Source organism: Amblyraja radiata, chromosome 24 (genome assembly GCF_010909765.2).
Source record: "Amblyraja radiata isolate CabotCenter1 chromosome 24, sAmbRad1.1.pri, whole genome shotgun sequence".
NCBI classification, from domain to species: Eukaryota; Metazoa; Chordata; class Chondrichthyes; order Rajiformes; family Rajidae; genus Amblyraja; species Amblyraja radiata.
Window position 1 is genome coordinate 38734313 of NC_045979.1, and position 24374 is coordinate 38758686.

Here is a 24374-nt window from a genome sequence, read left to right on the forward strand (position 1 = left end):
TTACGCATCAATAAATATTTGTTGCAGTAGTTCAGCACATTAATAAAACCACATCTTGTATGCAGTTTTCATCTCCTTATCTAAAGAAGGATATTCTCGCTGGTGAATGAGATCAGAAAAGTTCCAGTGGACTAATTCCTGATAGCAGGACTGGCATATGAAGAAGCTTCTATTCACTAGAGGTTGAGGGAATCTCATAGAACACCACAAATTCTATCGGGACAAGACAGGTTAGATGCAAGATGGCTGGATGGATGGATGTCCTCCAGGATTACAGTCTATGAAAGTCCATTTAAATGACAGATAAATGCCATTTAAGATTGAAATGAGAAATAAGATCACAGAGGGTGATTGAAGAGCTTGATACTGTTTTTGGAGTTAGATTCACGAAGGGATATAAGGGAGAAAGTTGGAACAGGATACTCTAATTGCAGCTCCTAGATTTTGTGCACCTGCTCTTCCCCTCCCTTCCCAGCCGTAACAACGATCCTCATGCCTTTGCCTTCCACCCTCCCCGCCGTGTCCGATGTATCGTCCTCTGTAATGTCCACCACCACCATGAGACTCTGCCCTCAACATAACCTGTATCCTCAACTTTCAGAGTTGGGCAGCTGCAGTTATCTGCTCCATCTCCACAAACCATCTCGGGCAGTTTCCCATCCAATGGACAGACTATCCATGTGAATGAATGAAGGAGATGCAGATGCTGGTTTAAACCAAAGATAGACATAAGATGCTGCCAGTCCCTCTGAGTTATAGACAATAGGTGCAGGAGTAGGCCATTTGGCCCTTTCGAGCCATGATCAATGTGATCATGGCTGATCATCCCCAATCAGTACCCCGTTCCTGCCTTCTCCCCATATCCCCTGACTCCGCTATCTTTAAGAACCCTATCTTCCAGTTATTCCAGCATTTTGTGTCTATGACTATCCATGTAAAGCAGCAGTTCACTTGTCCTTTCACTTCAGTGAGTTGTGGTCAGTGTTTTCTATTGGAGATTGGGTGACTATTTTGCAGAGTGTTAAACCGCAAGGATCACTCCGAGCTTTCACTTGCTGTCACTTGAGTTCTCTGTCCCACTCCCACACTCACCTCTCTGGCCTCTTGAGTATTTCCCACTCCATGGATGAGTCCTGAGTCCTTCCACCATTTTCTATTTCTGTTTTTGATTTCAAGCCTCTGCACTTATTTGTCCAAATACATTTTTGATATCTGACAACTTTGGAATCAATGTGTAGGAAGGAACTGCACATGCTAGTTTAATCCAAAGATAGACACAAAATGCTGGAGCAACTCAATGGGACAGGCAGCATCTCTGGAGAGAATGAATGGGTGACGTTTCGGATCAAGACCCTTCTTCAGACTGGTTCAGACCCAAAACGTCACCCATTCCTTCTCTCCAAAGATGATGCCTGTCCCGCTGAGTTACTCCAGCTTTTTGTGTCTAACATTGGAATCAAATTGTAAAACAGAATTACAATTGTCAGTGGTTTCTTTATGTTTCAAATAAGCAAGGTAAGTACGCAAGTCTTTATTGCAGGTGGTGTTATAATTTATTAAGTACTTAGACTCATGATTGTGTTACTAGCGCAGGTTTAAATTGTAATCTAGTTAATGTTTGTTAAATAAAGACAAGAAACATTGATCCAAAATATTTGCAGTTAAGATGATTCAGTATAAAGGGTTTAAAATCCCTACATTGTGAGAGAAATCCCCAATGAATATTCAGATATATTACACCCAGTGGTTCTGCTTTATCCACTCTGGCAATTTATTTTTCAAAAAACAGTCGTATTTGTTAAGCACAGTATAACTTCCATTAAAAAAAAGATCAGAACACTGGAAGAACTGGGCAGGTCCAGCAGCATCTGTCAACGTAGAAGGATAAGACAACATTGTAGATTGAGACCCCTTCAAGACTGAGAGAGAGCAGGAGAGATTGACAGTGTATAGCAGGATGTAGGGGTTAGGTGAAACCAGGAGAGGGTAGAGGAAAACTAGAGGGGGAGAAGGGCTGGGAGAAATTAGCAAAGTGAAAAGATAATCATCCGAGGACGTACACTCCATTGAGGATAAATGGGGATCCTGTGGATAGGGTGAATTTTTTTAAATATCTGGGAGTCCACATCTCCGAGGATATGACATGGGCATCACACGCTGCAGCACTCGTGAGTAAGGCAAGGCAGCGCCTTCACCACCTCAGGCAATTGAGGAAATTCAGAGTGTCTCCGACGATCCTCCAGTGCTTCTACGCAGCGGCGGTGAAAAGCATCTTGTCCGGGAACATTACCATCTGGTTTGGGAATTGCTCTGCCAAGGACAAGAAGACTCTGCAGAGAGTAGTGTATTCGGCCGAACGCACTATGGGGACTTCACTTGCCCCCCTGCAGGAACTATACATCAGGAGGTGCAACTCCAGAGCCAACACTATCATGAGAGACCCCTTCCACTGTTAAAATGTTTTATTCATTTCTGGAAGTTGGGCATTGTTGGCTTGACCAGCATATGTTGGTTATCAGTAATTATGTCTGAACTGAAGGGGCAGTTTAGACGCTTGAGTCCCCTACTTTGGTGAATCAAAGGTCATGTGAAGGCCAAATGAAGGATGGAGAGACTTCATTCCATGGAGTGCTCTAGTAAAGCTGATTTTTTTAAACAATTACCTGTAATTTTCATGGTTACTGTTACTGAAAAGACATTTTATATCCAGATTTATTTAATTACTGTATTTTCCCCGATGTGGTGGGATTCCAAGCTGTGTCTCTCCCTTTCAGGTGAGGCAGAGGTTCGCTTGCACCTCCTCCAACCTCATCTACAGTATCCATTGTTCTAGTTGTGGACTCTTGTATATCTGCGAGACCAAGCGTAGACTCAGTCCGCCTTGGCCTATGGGATCTCCCGGGTGCCAAACACTTTAACTCCCCTTCTCATTCCCATACTGACTTTTCTGTCCTGGGCCTCCTCAGGTCAGAGTGAGGCCAAATGCAAATTGGAGGAACAGCACCTAATTTTTTGCTTGGTCAGCGTACAACCCAGCTGTATGAATATTGTTTTCTCTAAGTTCAATGAACCCTTGCATCCTCTTTCTCCCCATCATCGTGCTAGTTTCACTCTTGTCTTGCTGAGTTTCATTATTTATATAACTCGTTATCACCTGGCCCACAGCCACCATTCCTTGATCATCGTTACTTTCTTGCATATCTTCCGTTCATTTGTTCTATCTCTCATATCACTGTCTATATATCTCGTTTCCCTTTCACAAGACTCTTGGTCTGAAGAAGATTCTCAACCGAAACATCACCTATTCCTTTTCTCCAGAGATGCTGCCTGACACGCTGAGTTATTCCAATATTTTGTGCAGCTGTTAATCAGAGGTTGTCTAACACGTGCTCCAGGCTACCGTCATTATAGGTCAAGTGAAATCCCAGCCAAGATCTCTTCTGATTTTACTCACTGGAACTTTTTTTTTAGTTCCCTCTGCTCCTTTGATCAAACAGCTGATCATCTGAAAGTCCTTCTTGTGAAAGTTTCTTGCTACATCTGTATATGGCTTTTAGTTATTATTAATTTATTACAACTAAAATCACGTTAATTTCTATGAGGAAAGCTGTTCAGGTCAATTTAATTATTCCATCCTGTGTAACTCTAAATTATTTGTAGCATTCAATTGATTTTTAGATTATTTGGATTGGAGACTGCGTTTCTGTCTCCCTTCCATTTACTCCATCTACACCTCACCCCGCCTCGGCAAGGCCAGCAGCATCATCAAGGACCAATCTCACCCCGGTCATGCCCTCTTCTCCCCTCTCCCATCGGGCAAGAGGTACAGAAGTGTGAAAACGCACACCTCCAGATTCAGGGACAGTTTCTTCCCGGCTGTTATCAGGCAACTGAACCATCCTACTAATAACTAGAGGGTGGTCTTGAGCTGCCATCTCCTCATTGGAGACCCTTGGACTATCTTTAATCGGACTGCTGAACTTTACTTTGCACTGAATGTTATTCCCTTTATCCTGCATCTGTACACTGTGGAGAGCTCGATTGTAATCATGTACAGCCTTTCCGCTGACTGGATCGCATGCGACATAAAGCTTTTCACTGTACTTCAGTACATGTGACCATAAACCAAACTAAATTAAACTATCTTGAAACATTTTGTCTACCTTAACTGAGAGCTTGCACTCAACTTATGAATTGGCCCTGATATTAGGTCCCACTCCGGAGACGACTACTAGACTGAGATGTGTACACAATACTGAGAGAGAGAGAGTGTTGAACTGTAGGACATGTCATCTTAAATTGAGTGTTGAACTAAGTCCCATCACATCTTAGGTTTAGGTTTTTATTGCCATGTGTACTGAGGTGCAGTGAAAAGCTGTGTTTTGCAAGCTATTCGAACAGATCGGATAATACTGTACATTAATTCAATCAAATCTACTTTCAAGAGAGAGCTAGATAGGACTCTTAAAGATAGCGGAGTCAGGGGGTATGGGGAGAAGGCAGGAACGGGGTACTGATTGTGGATGATCAGCCATGATCACATTGAATGGCGGTGCTGGCTCCAAGGGCCGAATGGCCTACTCCTGCACCTATTGTCTATTGTCAAATCAAACTCAAAATTACAACAAGATGTTGATCATCTGCATAAGTGGGCTGAGGAGTGGCTAATGGAGTTTAAAGCAGATAAGTGCAAGATTCGTTTTAGTTTAGTTTAGAGATACAGAGTGGAAACAGGCCCGTCAGCCATCAGGACAGGCCCGACCAGCGATCCCCGCATATTAGTACTATCCTACACACACTAGGGACAATTTACACTTATACCAAGCCTATTAACCTACAAAACTGTACCTCTGTGGGAGGAAACCGAAGATCTCGGAGAAAACCCACGCAGGTCACGGGGTGAACGTACAAACTCTGTACAGACAGCACCCGCAGTCGGGATGGAACCCGGGTCTCTGGCGCTGCAATTGCTGTAAAGCAGCAACTCTACCGCTGCACCACCGTGCCGTCCCCAGAGATGTTGCATTTTGTGGCGTCACGCCAGGGTAGGAACTTCACAGTGAATGGTAGGGCCCTGGGTAGTGTTGTCGAGCTAAGGAATCTCGGAGTTTCCTAATAGTTTTAACTGCAAAATTCTGACATCATCTTTATAAATCTTCTTTACATCCTCTCTCTTTCCTTTAGATGTTATTGATAGAACTACACTCAGTACCACAAGTGTGCCAGCAAAGGTTTGATATAATTGAGCATAATGTCTGCACTTGTCATTCTGTCTCTCAGAAAGCAAACACTACTGCTTGCTAGGTCGACAAAAACATGCTGGAGGAACAGCGATGAGGCATCATCTATGTAGAGAAGGAATAGGTGACGTTTCGGGTCGAGACCCCAGTGCTTGCAATGTGTCTTAGGTGACCTTGTTAACCTGCATCTTCATTGTGTACGGGTGCTAAAAAGAACAACCTTGTTTTGAAGCTTGCTAATGATCTGGGTGGGAATACAGACAGCATTTCAAAGTTTGCCAATGCCATTAATTTTGAAATAGTAAACAATGAATAAATAGAAACAATTTAATTCTTGCCAAATTTGTATGTTCTCTCTTGCTCTCGCTCTCTCACATTTCTGGACCATCTTTGCAAATTATCGTTGCATCCTCTCTTTCCTTTAGATGATGTAAAATCAACAACACTCAGTACCACAGTGACCAAACAAGGTTTGATAATGACTTCTGCACTTGCCATTCTGTTTCTCATAAAGCAAACACTAGTACTCGCTATGCTTTGTTGATGATTGTATTAGCCTGCATCTTTACTGTGTAAGGGATCCCTTCCCTCCTTAGTGCACAGAAATCCTCATTTGGAATGACAGAAACGTTACTGCAAGGGAGGAGGCCATTAAACATAGAAATATAGAAAACATAGAAAATAGGTGCAGGAGGCCATTCGGCCCTTCGAGCCAGCACCGCCATTCATTGTGATCATGGCTGATCGTCCCCTATCAATAACCCGTGCCTGCCTTCTCCCCATATCCCTTGACTCCACTAGCCCCTAGAGCTCTATCTAACTCTCTTAAATCCATCCAGTGACTTGGCCTCCACTGCCTTCTGTGGCAGGGAATTCCATAAATCGGCAGGGAATACCATAAATATTCAGCCTATTGAATCAATGCTAAATCATTCCACCTTGTTCCACTCCTTGCCCTCTCCCTGTATGCTGACAATGCTTATTAATTACTTTTCTGGATTCCCCTTGAGCATGTTTGAAGTTCCCCTTAAAGTGAATTCCAGGTTACAATGATTCTGCATTAAAAATATCTTTCCTCATTCCACTTTTTGCACATTTTTCTATTCAACTTCATTTAGTGTTCTTTTGTTATTCTGGTTCTTGACCCTTATGGCAATGGGAATAATATATTTCCTGTACTCTATTTGGATCTTAGCCTGACATTAGTGGCAGGGAATATGCTGGAGTCAATTATTAAAGATGAAATAGTGGCTCATTTGGATAGCAGTAACAGGATCGGTCCGAGTCAGCGTGGATTTGCGAAGGAGAATTCATGCTTGACTAATCTTCTGGAATATTTTGAGGATGTACCTAGGAAAATGGACAAGGGAGAGCCAGTGGATGTAGTGTACCTGGACTTTCGGAAAGCCTTTGATAAAGTCCCACATTGGAGATTAGTGGGCAAAACTGGCACTGTAAATGGTGTAAGGCAGCAACTCTACTGCTGTGCCACCCCATCTTTATTACTCTGATAAAACTCTCCATCATATTCGTTAGTTGTATAGTATTTGCCTTTATCAGATTGGCACTCACCTTCCCTCAGTAGGTAGACACAAAATGCTGGAGTAACAGCGGGACAGGCAGCATCCCTGGGAGAAGCAATGGATGATGATTTGGGTCAAGACCTTTCCCTCTGAGGTCCCCACATTCGTGGCTGCTAATTCTCCCCTGGGTTATTGATTCGGAATGATTTCTCACGACCAAGGTTAACCGAACTGGCCGCTAATTTCACTTCTCCAGTACTCAGTAAGTACAAAAGTTCAGCAACTTATTGCTAGTACCGCTGCAACTTTGACCTCAGCCTGGAGCCTGTTGTACATCCTATCCGGTCAGGATAATTTATTTAGTATTTTAAGTCGCCATCCTTTCAAATTCATCCCCATTATCAATTTTTAATTAATCTGCATCTCAACCTCCAGCATCTCCTTTGGCAAAATGTCCAAGTAAATTGTTTCCTTGTGGAAACTTAAACACCTTAAAGTACCCACCATGAAATTAATTTGGTATCTTAACATTTAATTTAGTTTAGTTTAGAGAAACAGCGCAGAAACAGGCCCTTCGGCCCACCGGGTCTGCACCGACCAGCGATCCCCGCACATTAACACTACCCTGCACACACTAAGGACAATTTACACAACAACCAAGCCAATTAACCTACATACCTGCACGTCTTTGTCGTGTGGGAGAAAACCGAAGATCTCGGAGAAAACCCACGCGGTCACGGGGAGAACGTACAGACTCCGTACGGACAAGCACCCGGGTCTCCGGTGGTGCAAGCCCTATAAGGCAGCAACTCTACTGCTGTGCCACCGTGCCGCTCAAATTATTGTTCATTCTTTATTGCCCTTTAGAAGGTGGTGGTAAGTCATTTTATTGCAATTGTTATGGTATTCCACTATTTAAACCCTAATAGCATGTTGTATGCATTAGACAGCTGCTAAATGTTAGTCAATTTTCATAAGATCAGCCTAACCATTTCTTTCTTCTCGTTTCAGCACCAGGCAGTCAGGCAGGAAGGAATGTTGGTAAGTGGAAAAACAGGCCACATCATCTTCTTTACGCATCAATAAATATTTGTTGCAGTAGTTCAGCACATTAATAAAACCACATCTTGTATGCAGTTTTCATCTCCTTATCTAAAGAAGGATATTCTCGCTGGTGAATGAGATCAGAAAAGTTCCAGTGGACTAATTCCTGATAGCAGGACTGGCATATGAAGAAGCTTCTATTCACTAGAGGTTGAGGGAATCTCATAGAACACCACAAATTCTATCGGGACAAGACAGGTTAGATGCAAGATGGCTGGATGGATGGATGTCCTCCAGGATTACAGTCTATGAAAGTCCATTTAAATGACAGATAAATGCCATTTAAGATTGAAATGAGAAATAAGATCACAGAGGGTGATTGAAGAGCTTGATACTGTTTTTGGAGTTAGATTCACGAAGGGATATAAGGGAGAAAGTTGGAACAGGATACTCTAATTGCAGCTCCTAGATTTTGTGCACCTGCTCTTCCCCTCCCTTCCCAGCCGTAACAACGATCCTCATGCCTTTGCCTTCCACCCTCCCCGCCGTGTCCGATGTATCGTCCTCTGTAATGTCCACCACCACCATGAGACTCTGCCCTCAACATAACCTGTATCCTCAACTTTCAGAGTTGGGCAGCTGCAGTTATCTGCTCCATCTCCACAAACCATCTCGGGCAGTTTCCCATCCAATGGACAGACTATCCATGTGAATGAATGAAGGAGATGCAGATGCTGGTTTAAACCAAAGATAGACATAAGATGCTGCCAGTCCCTCTGAGTTATAGACAATAGGTGCAGGAGTAGGCCATTTGGCCCTTTCGAGCCATGATCAATGTGATCATGGCTGATCATCCCCAATCAGTACCCCGTTCCTGCCTTCTCCCCATATCCCCTGACTCCGCTATCTTTAAGAACCCTATCTTCCAGTTATTCCAGCATTTTGTGTCTATGACTATCCATGTAAAGCAGCAGTTCACTTGTCCTTTCACTTCAGTGAGTTGTGGTCAGTGTTTTCTATTGGAGATTGGGTGACTATTTTGCAGAGTGTTAAACCGCAAGGATCACTCCGAGCTTTCACTTGCTGTCACTTGAGTTCTCTGTCCCACTCCCACACTCACCTCTCTGGCCTCTTGAGTATTTCCCACTCCATGGATGAGTCCTGAGTCCTTCCACCATTTTCTATTTCTGTTTTTGATTTCAAGCCTCTGCACTTATTTGTCCAAATACATTTTTGATATCTGACAACTTTGGAATCAATGTGTAGGAAGGAACTGCACATGCTAGTTTAATCCAAAGATAGACACAAAATGCTGGAGCAACTCAATGGGACAGGCAGCATCTCTGGAGAGAATGAATGGGTGACGTTTCGGATCAAGACCCTTCTTCAGACTGGTTCAGACCCAAAACGTCTCCCATTCCTTCTCTCCAAAGATGATGCCTGTCCCGCTGAGTTACTCCAGCTTTTTGTGTCTAACATTGGAATCAAATTGTAAAACAGAATTACAATTGTCAGTGGTTTCTTTATGTTTCAAATAAGCAAGGTAAATACGCAAGTCTTTATTGCAGGTGGTGTTATAATTTATTAAGTACTTAGACTCATGATTGTGTTACTAGCGCAGGTTTAAATTGTAATCTAGTTAATGTTTGTTAAATAAAGACAAGAAACATTGATCCAAAATATTTGCAGTTAAGATGATTCAGTATAAAGGGTTTAAAATCCCTACATTGTGAGAGAAATCCCCAATGAATATTCAGATATTACATCCAGTGGTTCTGCTTTATCCACTCTGGCAATTTATTTTTCAAAAAACAGTCGTATTTGTTAAGCACAGTATAGCTTCCATTAAAAAAAAGATCAGAACACTGGAAGAACTGGGCAGGTCCAGCAGCATCTGTCAACGTAGAAGGATAAGACAACATTGTAGATTGAGACCCCTTCAAGACTGAGAGAGAGCAGGAGAGATTGACAGTGTATAGCAGGATGTAGGGGTTAGGTGAAACCAGGAGAGGGTAGAGGAAAACTAGAGGGGGAGAAGGGCTGGGAGAAATTAGCAAAGTGAAAAGATAATCATCCGAGGATGTACACTCCATTGAGGATAAATGGGGATCCTGTGGATAGGGTGAACTGTTTTAAATATCTGGGAGTCCACATCTCCGAGGATATGACATGGGCATCACACGCTGCAGCACTCGTGAGTAAGGCAAGGCAGCACCTTTACCACCTCAGGCAATTGAGGAAATTCCGAGGATCCTCCAGTGCTTCTACGCAGCGGCGGTGGAAAGCATCTTGTCCGGGAACATTACCATCTGGTTTGGGAATTGCTCTGCCAAGGACAAGAAGACTCTGCAGAGAGTAGTGTATTCGGCCGAACGCACTATGGGAACTTCACTTGCCCCCCTGCAGGAACTATACATCAGGAGGTGCAACTCCAGAGCCAACACTATCATGAGAGACCCCTTCCACCCCTGCAACGGACTGTTCCAGCTGCTACGGTCAGGCAAACGCCTCCATTGCCATGCGGTGAGAACAGAGAGGTTGAGAAGGAGTTTCTTCCCAGAGGCCATTCGGACTGTAAACGCCTATCTCACCAGGGACTAACTCTACTGAACGTTTTTCCTTCCATTATTTATTATGTAAAATAATATGTGTGTTATGATTGTGTTTATAGGTTGTTTGGTTGTTTGTCTTTTTGCACAAAAGTCCGCGAGCATTGCGACTTTCATTTCACTGCACATCTCGTATGTGTATGTGACAAATAAACTTGACTTGACTTGACTTGACTAACTAGACGGACAAGGGTAAATAAAGACCCGATGAACTAGATGCAGAGAGAGCAATAGCAATAGCTGGAGATCTGGAAGCAGGATGCATTGTATGCCACATCTCTGGAGAGAAGGAATGGATGACTTTTCCGGTTGACACCCTTCTTCAGACTGACTCAGTGAAGAAAGGTCTCGACCTGAAACGTCACCCATTCCTTCTCTCCAGAGATGCTGCCTGTCCCGCTGAGTCACTCCAGCATTTTGCGTCTATTATCGGTAAAAACCAGCATCTGCAGTTCCTTCCTGCATGTGGGCTTTGCCATTTAGAATTATCAGGAGAAATGTCTTCACCCGAGAGGTCTGATCCTGTGCAGTCTCTCCCCTGTGGCAGTGAAGGCCAAGTCATTAAATATATTGAAGGAGGAGGAGGATGCTTTTGTTAATGCTGAAGAGATGGGGGATATGGGTGAAGGTGGGAATTAGTGACGGAAATGGATTATCTGATGATCGATATTTCTAAATTCCCTTCTCCTGTTCAATTTTACATATGTCCATGCATCTATCATCCCCGTATGTGTTATCCGCCTAAATACTGGCGAAGCTGTCATTATTACGTACTCAGATTTAATTAAAATTTAATGTTTCCCTCCTGCAGGTCAGTGGTATGGGCTGCTCATCATCTTGGGTAAGAACTTTCAGATAGTAATGTATTGTATTTATGGGCGGCACGGTGGTGCAGCAATAACGTTGCTGCCTTACAGCGCCAGGGACCCGGTTTCGATCCTGACTATGGTGCTGTCTGTATGGAGTTTGTACGTTCTCCCTTGCTTTTCTCCGGGTGCTCGGGTTTCCTCCCACACTCCAAAGATAAACAGATTTTGTAGGTTAATTGGCTTCTGCAAATTGTCTTTAGAATTCAAATTTACCACCATCTGAGGTTTGACAGCTGAATCGTCGGTTCTGATTTTATGGACCCTTGTTCAGTAGTCTCAGCAGAGGAACTAGCCTTTCTCAATCTATCTGGTCAAATGTTTAAATCATTTAAAATCTCTAAATTATCTTGTAATCTGTAGACATGAGGAACTGCAGATGGTAGTTTATGAAAAAGAAACACTCAGTGCTGGATTAGCTCAGTGGGTCAAATACCATCTTTAGAGAACATGGATAGGTGGTGTTTTGGGTCAGGACTCTTCTGCAGTCTGAAGAAGGATCCCAACCTCGAATAGTCTGAAGAAGGGTTCCGTTCCGAGACGTCACCTATCCACGAAAAAAGACACACAGTGCTGGAGTAACTCAGCAGGTAGGGCAGCGTTCCCTGAGAATATAGGTGGGTGACATTTCGGGATCGTCTTCAGGTTGGGACCCTTCTTCAGATTGGAGAAGGGGACGGACAGAAACACCAGCTATCCTTGTTCTCCAGAGCTGCTGTCTGACCCGCTGAGTTACTCCAGCATTTTGCAAGGAGGAACGTCTTTAGTAAGATGGTAGTTGTCAAGTCAAACTGAAATGCAAGAAACTTGCGAGCAGAGAAATGCTACAATTGAAATCACGAGAAGTGATTAAAGTGGGCGGAACCCCAGCCTGCCGAGTTCTGCCTGGGGGTCAAAAGGGCACAGAGCACCAGAAGCCAGTGAAGGAGAGACAAGAAACTTGCGAGCAGTGAATCCAGCAGTAAATCAAAAAGACTGTCCGAAAAGACTGCCGCGAGAGCCAGAAAAGGCAAGCAGGACTGATTTTTCTACAGACCCGATTGGCAGCCGGTAAGGACTGAACTCTAAATGGACTGAGTCGAAGACTGCAGCCCCAGAGACTCTGTTTAACCATTTAAAAGCTGAGAAACTTGTCTGGCTAACGTGTTGATATTGGTGGTGTTTGTTAACCAAGATGACAGGGTGATGATAATGTTTGTTGCCTATGTAAAGTGCATATGTTAAGGGCTAATGTAAGCTAATTTCTAATACTTATATGCTATGTGTGGTGTTAGTTTAAATAATTGCACTTTAAAAAATATGATAAAATGTGTTAAAAAACAGTAAAGATTCATATGACACCAGCTAAAAAATTGGTAACAGTAGTGGGCATTATTTGTATTTTTCATTTAATGAAATGTGAAAATTATTTAAAAAACAAAATGGCTGCTATGAGTTGGAATGTAAATACATGTAATTTTCTGTTATTTATATTTGGTTACAGTAATGTGTATATTTTTTGCCTTTGTGTCTAAAGGTTTTTCACCTGTTAAAGACCAAAACTGATAAAGACCTAAACTGATAAAAACTAATCTGCCAAAATAAAAGAAGGAGGAAATAAAAGGTGGAAAAGAAGTGTTTGGTCTGAGTGAATCCAGTTCATCATTTCGGGGTAGATAAATCAAATCCCTTTCAAGCGGGGAAACTGCAAAAACATTAGAAGACTTGACAGTGAAAAACCGCTGTGACCAGGAGATCTGGAAACAGTAGAAGACTTAACAGTGAAAAACCGGGCGGGGCCAGGATATCTGGAAACCTGGAAAAAAGACAGTTAAGTCAAGATAAATCATGGCTGATGAAGTTGCTGGAAAGTCAGCTGAGCAGCTCAAGCTGAAGAGGACAACAGCAAAACGGGCATTCTCTCGCCTTGTTAACAGCATCATTAGGAACCATGAAGAAATGTCTGAAGAGGAGCTCAGGAACAATTTCAACAAACTCATGCAGGAGGCCGAAAAAGTCATGGAAGCCAATGACGATGTGGAGGCTGGACTCATTGCAGAGCTGGAGGCGGAGCTGGACGCAGATGAAGAAACTGTGTTAACTGAACAGCAAAAAGCCGACCTGGCAAAGACTGCAAAGGAGTGTGAGTCGAAACTAAAAGAGGTCAAAGGGCTCATCCAGGACACTCTATGGGCAAAGTTTGGAAATGTTGAATTATCCACCTCACTACAGACAGCAGATGGTGCATGTGAACTTGCTGCTGCCACCGCACCATCAAATAGCAACCAAGAAGCATATGAATTCATGCTTAACCACCTGCAGAAACTGGTACAGACTGCAAAGGAGACGTACAGTCGGTGGAAACGTTGGGTCCCTCTGGATGAGCAAGAGAGCTTCCAGAAACATCTAAGAACACTCGAGCTTCTCGTCCCCAAGCTGGTTTCCAGGAAGGCTGACTTCATACAGGCAAGAATAAAGAAGGACGCTGAAGGATTAGCACAAGCGGCGAAAGCTTTCAATTATCCTTCACCAGCCATCAGACTGAGGCCCACGGCCCTTCCTAAGTTTACTGGAAACAAGCGTGACTTTTATAGATGGAGGAAGGATTGGGAAGCACTGCAAAAGCAAGGTGAACCCACTGGATCAAATGAGGTGAAGAAGGTTCAATTGCTGGACAGTCTGGAGGACAAAATTACAAGAGACCTCCGCCTCACAAGTTATAACACTGCAGAAGATATCTTTCGTGTCCTAGAGAACCGGTTTGGAAATCAAACAGCTATTGCTATTGAGATAGTGGAGGAGCTTCAGAGAATCCCACCTGTCAGAGGACATCAGCCACGTAAAATAGTGGAATTAATTCAAGCTGTGGAAAAGGCGCTTAATGACTTGAGCGATCTCGGAGACACAGGCGCTATTAAAAATCCACTGATGACAAAATCAATTGAGACCAAGCTTCCAGAAACCCTTAAGAAGGAATGGCTGGTTTATGTAGCTGACAAGAGGAATGCTGTGGCACCAGAGAAACGGTTTGACAGTCTCTTGTCATTTCTCAAAGAGCAGGAGAGCATATACGAACAGCTCGAGCAACTGAGGGACGAGGAGCCGAGTAGAAAGGAAACTCGGACTGAACCAAGACATGCCAGAACCAAGTCTACCAAGTCAGAAAATGACCACACAAGTTGTGTAGTCTGTGGTGACATAAAGCATAAAAGGAAGCTGTACTTCTGCAAGCAGTTTCGAGGGCTAAAGCTGACAGAGAAAAGAGCTGCAGTAAAGAAGTTGGGAGCATGCAAAAAGTGTCTTGAAGTCCATGATGATGGTTCATACTGCAAACCTGCATATCTGTGTAAAAATCTAATCTGCAAGGATGAACAAAATCCTGAGCATCATTTTTATCTTTGCCCCAATTATGAGATGAGGAAAAGCAGTGTGGATCAGAGAAGGAGTAAATTTGGTCCAGAGGAAGATAAAGGCAAAAAGAAATATACAGTGCACCAAGAGGAGTTTTTCAGCAAACTTCCACCAGAGTTGGCAAAACAATGCCGAGATGTGTTCTCCAACACTGCATCAAGAGCCTTCAACACTGCAAAGCATCAGCCAAGCCTCCTAAAGGAAGGTGGACTGCAAGAGCATCCAGTGATTATGATGCTTTTGGAGGTCATAGCAAATGCTGGACAAAAGGTTGGGACATTAATTGACTTGGCTTCAGATACCAACTACATAACTCACAAGGCTGCGAGTAGACTGAACCTTAGGAGTGAAGACATCACGCTTATCGTCCATGGAGTTGGGGGGATGAAGGTCCACGTAGAGACAATGCGCTACCTTCTAAAGATCCGAGTGAAGACTCCCAAGGGCACACTCAAGTCGCACCAGTTAGTTTGTTATGGGTTGGACAGCATCGCAGATGTTCACAAACATGTGACACCACAGCAGCTGCAAAAGTTCTTTCCAGACGTCCCACTTGAGGAACTTGTGAGACCAAAAGAGATACATTTGCTCATAAGCCATAGAGAAGGTCAGCTAGCGCCTCAGAGGATTAGAACTGTTGGAGATCTCATTCTGTGGGATGGACCACTGGGAAAGACTGTTGGAGGTTGTCATCCTGAGCTGTTTGAGAAGCTTACCATGTCAGCCCACATGTCCAAAACACACTTCGCAAGATCAATGAGAGCAGCTGCTTTAAAGTATGAGGAGCTCACTGCCCCAGTCCCTGAGGAACTTTCACCAAACGGACAGGTCGCCGTCAAAGTTCAGAAGTCACGCACATCAACCGCCAATCGGGACTTCTTGGATTGGTGGAAGTGGGATAGCATTGGAGCAGCATGCGAGCCAAAGTGCGGGGGTTGCCGCTGTGGAAACTGCCAGCCAGGCGGAAAAGAAATGACTCTTGCTGAAGAGAGAGAGCTCGAAGTGGTAAGGGAAGGCCTCACCTACGTAACAGGAGACCGTCACAGTAAAGACCCACATTGGCATGCTAGCTATCCTTGGTTGGACGACCCAGCTTCTCTACCAAATAATAAAAGGACAGTGGAAGCCACATTTCTCAGGACGGAGAGGCAGCTATCCAGAGAACCTGAATGGAAAAGTGCCTACACAGCTCAGGTGCACGACATGGTGGACCGAAAGGCTGCAATCAAATTGTCCGAAGACATGATTGCAAACTGGAAGGGACCAGTGTGGTATGTGAGTCACCTTATTGCTCCAAACCCCCACTCTGTCACAACCCCAGTGAGACTAGTGTGGAACAGCAGCCAAAAGTGCAATGGTGTCAGCTTAAATGATTTGCTGATGAAAGGTCCAGACGTCCTCAACCAAATTCGCGCCGTCCTCCTCAGATTCAGAGGCGGAATCTATGCTGCTCTGGGAGACATAAAGAAGATGTATAACTCAGTCTGGTTGGAGGACCGTGAAGTACACTTACACAGATTCCTCTGGCGAGATTCCGAGGACGAGGAGCTGGGAGAGTATGCTATCATAAGAGTGAACATCGGAGACAAACCTGCGGGGTGCATTGCACAGTTGGCAATGCGTGAGACTGCTAATCTTCCTTCTTTTACCCACCTCAAGGATGAGCAGCAAGTACTCCAGAAAGACAGCTATGTTGACGACATCCTCACATCTCACAACAGCCTCGACCAGTTGAGAATCATCACAGCAAATGTGGAACGAATCCTCCAAGCTGGTGGGTTTGAGCTCAAGCCTTGGGTTCTGTCTGGCCAAAGTGGGAGGAAGGAGGACAGTGATGCTTTAAAGAAAAGCAAAACAAAAAGCATGATCCTACCAAACCAAATGCATGATGATGATAACAAGGCACTTGGTCTGGGCTACATTGTTGAAGAGGACATGCTCCACGTTATGGTGGGAATCAATTTCTCCAAGAGAAAGAAAAGGATGCGGCTTGGTCAAAGCCTTCTACAAGAGCAAATCAAAACTCAGACGTCAAATCCCCAAACAAGAAGAGAGCTTCTCAGCCAGGTAGCAGGGCTATATGACCCCATCGGCATAGTGGCTCCTGTTAAGCAAAAGGGAGCGATTCTAGTACGCAGAGCTTTCCAAGAAGCAAAAGAGGGAAGCTGTTCGGTCAGAGACACATGGGACATGGCACTCTCAGATGGACTCAGGGAGGATGCAATTAAGCTCTTTGAAGAGTACGAACAACTTGGAAAAGTCAAGTTCGTCAGGGCACTGACTCCCTCTTGCTCCGCAACTGAACCCTTGGGTATCACCTTTTCTGACGGAAGTGAGCACACCTACGGGGCAGTGACGTACCTGAGATGGGATTCAGACCATGGCCCAATTGTCAGACTTGTGGAATCCAAGGCCAAGTTAACTCCCTTGGACCACAGAGGAGACGCTGTTAAAGCAGAGATGTGCGGAGCAGTGTTCGCCTCACGCTTAAAGAAGTATTTGAGCTACACAGTCAAATTCAAGTGGAGAAGTGGTATCATCTTGTGGAAAGCCCTAAACAATCCAAAGTGGGAGGCCATCTCTTTGACAGGAGTCATTACAGTAAGAGAACGAGAAAATGCTCTAAAAGACATTTTTTGTGCTGCGCAATTGGGCACAACTTTCCCAAGCACCACAACAGATCGACTGGTAGCCTATAAAGACCAAGATTCTGGGCTGATGGTTTGTGGTGGCAGAGTGCAGAGCTTTGAAGAGGATAAAGTTGCTGTTCCCATCCTACCCGTTGATGCCTGGGTGTCCATGCTGCTAGCTCGGGAGGCTCACAGGGAGAGTCATGACGGAGTGGCTGGGACCTTGCTTAAAATGAGAAGAAAGGCTTGGGTCATAAAAGGAAGGAGAATTGCTCAAAAAGTCGTTGATCACTGCATAATCTGCAAGAAAGCAAAAGCAAAGAAATGTCAACAAGTAATGAGTGATCTGCCGCCTGAAAGAACTGAACCTGCTGCTCCTTTTGAGTTTACAACAGTAGACCTCTTTGGACCCTACCACGTACACGATGACGTCAAGAAGAGGGTAAAACTCAAAGTCTGGGGAGTTGTATTCTGCTGTATGGCCAGCAGAGCCATCCACACAGAGTTAGTCAACACCTTATCAAGTGAAGGGTTTCTGATGGCTTATCAAAGATTCACAGCAATCCGTGGGCACCCCAAGAAGATCTGGTCAGATCCAGGCACTAATTTTATTGGCGCAAAACCAGTCTTAGAGGAACTATATAGGTTTTTGGACAACCTGGACAGAGCAGCTTTGGAGGAGAACGCAGCTAAAAATGGAACAGAGTGGATGTGGAAAATCCATCCTGCTGATTCTCCACACAGAAATGGCGCTGCGGAAGCTGCTGTGCGCGTTGTGAAGAGAGCGCTCCAAAATTTTGGAAAAGAATCGTCACTCAGTTATAGTGAGTTTCAGACAGCTCTTTACATAGCAGCCAACCTGTCAAATGAACGTCCAATCGACGCCAGGATACAAAGCCGGGAAGACTGCGTTCAGTACATCACACCAAATACTCTTCTGCTTGGCCGAGCATCTCAGTGCGGAGACATCAAGACTTTTGACTTTTCCAGCTACCCCTACAAAAGACTTAGAGCAATGCAGTCGGAGGTGAACAAGTTTTGGAAGAGCTGGAGCCAACTCGCTGGTCCTAACTTGTTTATAAGGAGCAAGTGGCACACCACTCAGAGAAATGTCACTGCCGGAGACATTGTCTGGTTAAGTGACCAAAATGCACTGAGGGGGCAATTCAAGCTGGGCAGAGTTGTCAGCTCCAATCCAGACCGCAAAGGCATCGTGAGAGACGTTAATGTACGGATCTTTCCAAGCTACTCCATTCCTCTGACAAAAGCTTTGAAAGGAAGGGCAAGGCATTCCACTCAGGGGAAGGAGAGGATCCAAGCCACGATAGTTCACAGGGATGTTAGGCGGCTGGTTGTCTTACTTCCAGTAGAAGAACAAGACAAAAATACATCAGGTGACTAAGTTCATACCCCCATTCAAAGTTTGACTTTGAAGCGTCGATCTCCCAAGTGGTTCCATTGGAAGATCGAGTGGGAGGTGTCAAGTCAAACTGAAATGCAAGAAACTTGCGAGCAGAGAAATGCTACAATTGAAATCACGAGAAGTGATTAAAGTGGGCGGAACCCCAGCCTGCCGAGTTCTGCCTGGGGGTCAAAAGGGCACAGAGCACCAGAAGCCAGTGAAGGAGAGACAAGAAACTTGCGAGCAGTGAATCCAGCAGTAAATCAAAAAGACTGTCCGAAAAGACTGCCGCGAGAGCCAGAAAAGGCAAGCAGGACTGATTTTTCTACAGACCCGATTGGCAGCCGGTAAGGACTGAACTCTAAATGGACTGAGTCGAAGACTGCAGCCCCAGAGACTCTGTTTAACCATTTAAAAGCTGAGAAACTTGTCTGGCTAACGTGTTGATATTGGTGGTGTTTGTTAACCAAGATGACAGGGTGATGATAATGTTTGTTGCCTATGTAAAGTGCATATGTTAAGGGCTAATGTAAGCTAATTTCTAATACTTATATGCTATGTGTGGTGTTAGTTTAAATAATTGCACTTTAAAAAATATGATAAAATGTGTTAAAAAACAGTAAAGATTCATATGACACCAGCTAAAAAATTGGTAACAGTAGTGGGCATTATTTGTATTTTTCATTTAATGAAATGTGAAAATTATTTAAAAAACAAAATGGCTGCTATGAGTTGGAATGTAAATACATGTAATTTTCTGTTATTTATATTTGGTTACAGTAATGTGTATATTTTTTGCCTTTGTGTCTAAAGGTTTTTCACCTGTTAAAGACCAAAACTGATAAAGACCTAAACTGATAAAAACTAATCTGCCAAAATAAAAGAAGGAGGAAATAAAAGGTGGAAAAGAAGTGTTTGGTCTGAGTGAATCCAGTTCATCATTTCGGGGTAGATAAATCAAATCCCTTTCAAGCGGGGAAACTGCAAAAACATTAGAAGACTTGACAGTAGTTAATCTGTGGAACTCATTGCCACTTTTATATCCCCTGCATTTTCTTAATGTTCTCTTTTGCTGATCTGTGAGTCCATGAGAGGATGCAGGTGGTATTTGGGTGCAAAGATAAAACAAGAGAGAAACTCAATCATACAGCTTGGAAACAGGCCCTTTGGCCCAACGCCCGTGCCGACCAACATGCCCCATCTACAGTACACTAGTCCCACCTGCCGCGTGCGTTTGGCCCATATCCCTCCAAACCTCAGTATTCCTGAACCAGGGGCCACAGTTTAAGAATAAGGTGTAAGCCGTTTAAAATGGAGATGAGGAAAGTCTTTTTCACTCACTTGTGAGTCTGTGGAATTCTCTGCCTCAAAGGGCGGTGCAGACCCGTTCTCTGGATACTTTCATGAGAGAGTTAGAAAGGGCTCTTAAAGATAGCAGAGTCAGGGGATATGGGGAGAAGGCAGGAATGGGGTACTGATTGTGGATGATCAGCCATGATCATATTGAATGGTGGTGCTGGCTCGTAGGGCCGAATGGCCTACTCCTGCACCTATCGTCTATTGTTCTTGGCAGTGATCGTTACATTTACATGCTGTTGATCTGTAAAATAAACCAACATTGCTTATTTGAGTTTGATTCTGTATGTTTGATATGCTTTTTAATTTTGTTAAGTAATTATTTTAAGTTGAAGTAATATTTTTATGTGCATTTAGTATATTTAAACACATGATGAATTGTGAGGCCTGGCACCATCCGATTCCGGACTGCTCTGAAACATGCTGTTCTGTGCTGGAACTCGGCATATCGTCTCCAGGCATTACATTGAAGAAACGGGTACATTTTCAGATGAAGAATATCAAGTTTCTTTTCCTACAGAAATAAAATATTTTGCCTTGAATTGTATTTAGAAGCTAATATATTTTGTTTGAGTTTTTCCATTATGAAGTGTCATTGTGTAGACTGGAAATCACACATGAAAATGGCCGTGGCCAGTAATTTTCCACTTTATTATTAAATATGAATCTGGCCCAATCAAGCTCTGTATGTAGCAATGTTACAAAATTTTGAGATTTTAAAAATCAAGTCTGTAATTTATCCCATCAGATAAAGCATAAAAATAAGTTTAATTTGACATCTAATTCACTTTCATATCTCAAGTATTTAAAAAGTTATGGCCATTTTCATACTCGGAAATGAGCATCTTGTTCCCTATTGATTTTCTATGGACATAACAAAAAAGTTGTGATCGTGAACAGTCAAAAGCCCATAACTTTCTTAAAAATTAAGAGAACTGAATGAAATTTTCAGTTATCATAGATTGAAGCATTCTGAAACAAATATAAAATAATCTTACTTGGATGACCTGAAATTAAAGCATATAATTAGTTAGTTACCTAATTGTAGCTAATTTCAGACTTCAATTACTAGATCTAAACATCTATCTATTTCTTAATAAATGATTAACATTTTTAAATAGCCTAAATGTCCAAATAATATTCACAAATAATTCACAATAAAACATGATTTTTAAATCTCATTTACATTAATTTATAGGCCAAATGGAAGGAATTCAGTGTTCAATTGCTGTAAATAAATGCCCATTTAAATCAGCTTTCCAGTGGGTCCCTGTGGAACGCGCTGGTTTAGAACGTTCACATTGCGGTAGATTTGTGCCTCAAATGCCCAGAAAAATACTGCGTGATATAATGGGCCCAAATTGAGCTACTCGCAATATTAAATTTTGTATAAAAGGATCTTTAGAAGCCCTTTTGAATGTAAAAATATACAGCATACCTTCTGCTATTTTCTTTATGAGACCCTGCGGTTGATGACGGTCGCGGGTTTAAAGATTGATTTTTAAACTACTATAACTATTATTCAAGGCCTTTAAACCTAATAATAGCTTTTGCGACGGGGTCTTCCAGCGATTTTTCGTTAATAATTAACTAGGCTGAACATTTTCGATTGGAACAGCTTAGAGAAAATCGCGTTTTAAACCCGCCCCCTCTAAACGGCGCCAAAATCGCGCACAGCCTCAGCAGCAGATCTTCAACGACGCTTCAGGTAGGCTTTGCAACATACCTACTGTATGCTACTTCCTTCTGTTTCAAATATAAAGGACTTTTTTCTATATGAAAGTTGTGAATAATGTGGAAATATTTACTTATTTTTAATCTTGGACTGGTTGCACATGGTGTTTCCCTTATCCCATTTTAACTGCAGTTTGCGATGGTATATTCCAACGTAGCAGTGAACACCACTATCCTCAGTCAATGGAATTATTGTCTACGAAACATTCCCCTCGCTCTGCTTCTTCATGGGACCACAGTAATACAGCAGCTCAACAGGTGCTTATAAAAAACAAATAGCTTAGAACACTTAAGATGTAACTTTGATACAAGCATTTCCGGTGCAGCTGGTTTGACAGAAATATTAGTATTGTTTCATTGTTTTTCTCAGTGAATGTAACCAGCTTCAAACATCAGATTATAAAGTGGAAATGGAACAATTATAAATGTATGTTTTTATTGTAATCAAACAGCACTTGCTTCTTTAAACTTTGTCTCTGAACTAATAATCTGCATGGCCCAACATTGCTGCTTTCCTCTGGAGCCATCTGGGAATATAAACACATTTTGTAAATTCATTAATCAGACGAATAATGTCATTCACCAACAATCTCATTCACCAACAACTCCCTACCGTTTCTAGACCTCACCATCTCCATCGCAGGCAACAGACTACTGACCGACATGTACTACAAACCCACTGACTCCCATGGTTATCTGGACTACACTTGTTTTCACCCTGCTTCCTGTAAGGACTCTATCCCATACTCCCAATTCCTCCAGAACAAAGTGTTCCAGACCAGGGCATTGGAGATGGGGGTTCCCCTCTTCTATTATAGAAGAGGCTCTCACCAAGGTTGCCTCTATATCCAGCAGCTCCGCTATCACTCCCCATCCCCCTACTCGTAACAAGGACAGAGTTCCCCCTTGTCCTCACCTTCCACCCTACCAGTCGTCGCATACAACATATTTTCGCCACCTCCAACGGGATCCCACCACTGGCCACATCTTACCATCTCCTCCCCTTTCTGCTTTCCGCAGAGACCATTCCCTCCGTAACTCCCTTGTCAATTTGTCCCTTCCCACCCAAACTACCCCCTCCCCAGGTACTTTCCCTTGCAACCGCAGGAAATATTACACTTGTCGCTTTACCTCCCCCCTTGACTCCCATCCAAGGACCCAAGAAGTCTTTCCAGGTGAGGCAGAGGTTCACCTGCACCTCCTCCAACCTCATCTACTGCATCCGCTGTTCCAGGTGTCAACTCCCCAGGCCCGCAACCTTGGCGTGATCTTTGATTCCACCCTCTCCCTTGAGCCTCACATCCACCATGTCATTAAAACCTCCTTCTTTCATCTCCGCAACATCGCCAAACTCAGACCCTCTCTCACACCGCCCGCTGCTGAAAGACTCATCCATGCCTTCATCTCCTCCCGACTGGACTATTGCAACTCACTTCTCCTTGGCATCAGCTCCACCTACATCTACCGACTCCGACTGGTCCAGAACGCAGCCGCCCGACTCATCACCCATACCAAATCCTGGCATCACATCACTCCAGTCCTCAAACAACTTCACTGGCTTCCCATCTCCCACCGGATCACCTACAAAATCCTGATCCTCACCTACAAAGCCCTCCACCATCTGCCCCCTCCCCCATAACGCACTAACCTCCTCTCCCCCTACCAACCCTCACGGTCCCTCAGATCCACATCAGCTGGTCTCTCCATCCACAAGTCCAACCTCCGCAGTTTTGGGGACAGAGCCTTCTCCAGGGCAGCTCCCAGGCTCTGGAACTCCCTCCCCCAACTGATCTGCAATTCCGTGTCCCTCACCATCTTCCAGTCCCGCCTCAAGACCCATCTCTTCACTTCTGCCTATCCTTAGCCCCACGTCCCCGTCCCTTTTCATCTGTGCATTAATTGCCTCATACTGTGTTTTGTATTGAATTCTGTATTTACTTTGTGTACTAGTCATGTCTCTACTATTTATTTCATTCCCCTTACATATTTTTCCTCTACCTGCTAAATTTTTGTAAGGTGTCCTTGAGACTCTTGAAAAGCGCCCATAAATAAAATTTATTATTATTATTATTATAACTGTTTTACATCGGTGTGACCAAGCGTCGGCTTGGCGATTGCTTCACCCAACACCTCCACTCAGTTCGCAATAACCAACCTGATCTCCCGGTGGCTCAGCACTTCAACCCCTCCCATTCCGAATCCGACCTTCCTGTCCTCATATTTTGCTTGGGCAGTTTACACCCCAGCGGTATGAACATTGACTTCGCCAATTTCAGGTAATCCTTGCTTTCTCCCTCCTATCCAGCTCTCCCACAGCCTACTCTCTTCGCTTCTTTTTCCCACCCCCCCACCCCACCCACATTAGTCTGAAGAAGGGTCTTGACCCGAAATGTCAGGGTGGCAGGCAGTGGCGAGTGGAGTGCCGCAAGGCTCGGTGTTGGGGCCGCAACTGTTTATCATATATATATTAATGATTTGGAAGAGGGAAATAGGAGCAACACTAGCAAGTTTGTGGATAACATAAAGCTTGGTGGCAGTGTGAACTGTGAAGAGGATGTTAGGAGATTGCAGGGTGACCTG

The 24374-nt window shown here is 43.7% G+C and overlaps 1 protein-coding gene and 1 long non-coding RNA gene across 2 annotated transcripts in view; both read left to right on the forward strand.

The window, feature by feature from the left end:
* LOC116986663 (C4b-binding protein alpha chain-like) overlaps positions 1-24374 on the forward strand; it is a 325485-nt gene that overhangs the window by 179158 nt on the left and 121953 nt on the right. The gene's annotated exons all lie outside the window — the stretch shown is intronic.
* On the forward strand, positions 7775-20679 carry LOC116987095. Its single transcript, XR_004415640.1, has 3 exons — positions 7775-7804; positions 11228-11257; positions 20418-20679. It is a non-coding gene; the product is annotated as an uncharacterized LOC116987095 (long non-coding RNA).